The sequence below is a fragment of the Myotis brandtii genome, unplaced genomic scaffold (assembly GCF_000412655.1).
Source record: "Myotis brandtii unplaced genomic scaffold, ASM41265v1 scaffold478, whole genome shotgun sequence".
NCBI lineage: Eukaryota > Metazoa > Chordata > Mammalia > Chiroptera > Vespertilionidae > Myotis > Myotis brandtii.
Window position 1 is genome coordinate 1,054,177 of NW_005368264.1, and position 530 is coordinate 1,054,706.

General features: G+C 41.1%; 1 protein-coding gene across 1 annotated transcript in view; it reads right to left on the bottom strand.

The window, feature by feature from the left end:
• Positions 1-530, bottom strand: part of OXCT1 (3-oxoacid CoA transferase 1) — a 117,502-nt gene that overhangs the window by 100,051 nt on the left and 16,921 nt on the right. The gene's annotated exons all lie outside the window — the stretch shown is intronic.

The window sequence follows — 530 nt, forward strand, 5'->3', positions numbered from 1 at the left end:
AAAAACAGTCAGTTACCTACAAGGGAGTACCCATAGGACTGTCAGCTGATTTCTCAACAGAAACTATGCAGGCCAGAAGGGAGTGGCAAGAAATATTCAAAGTGATGAATAGCAAGGCCCTACAACCAAGATTACTCTACCCGGCAAAGCTATCATTTAGAATGGAAGGTCAGATAAAGAGCTTCACAGACAAGAAAAAACTAAAGGAGTTCATCACCACCAAACCAGTATTATATGAAACATTAAAAGGTATTCTTTAAGAAGAGGAAGAAGCCCTGACCGGTTTGGCTAGGTGGATAGAGCGTCGGCCTACAGACTGAAAGGTCCCGAGTTAGATTCCGGTCGGGGGCATGTACCTTGGTTGCGGGCACATTCCCAGTGGGAGGTGTGCAGGAGGCAGCTGATTGATGTTTCTCTCTCATTGATGTTTCTAACTCTCTGTCCCTCTCTTTTCCTCTCTGTAAAAAATCAATAAAATATATTTTTTTAAAAAGAAGAAGAAAAAGATAAAAAATATGAACAACAAAATG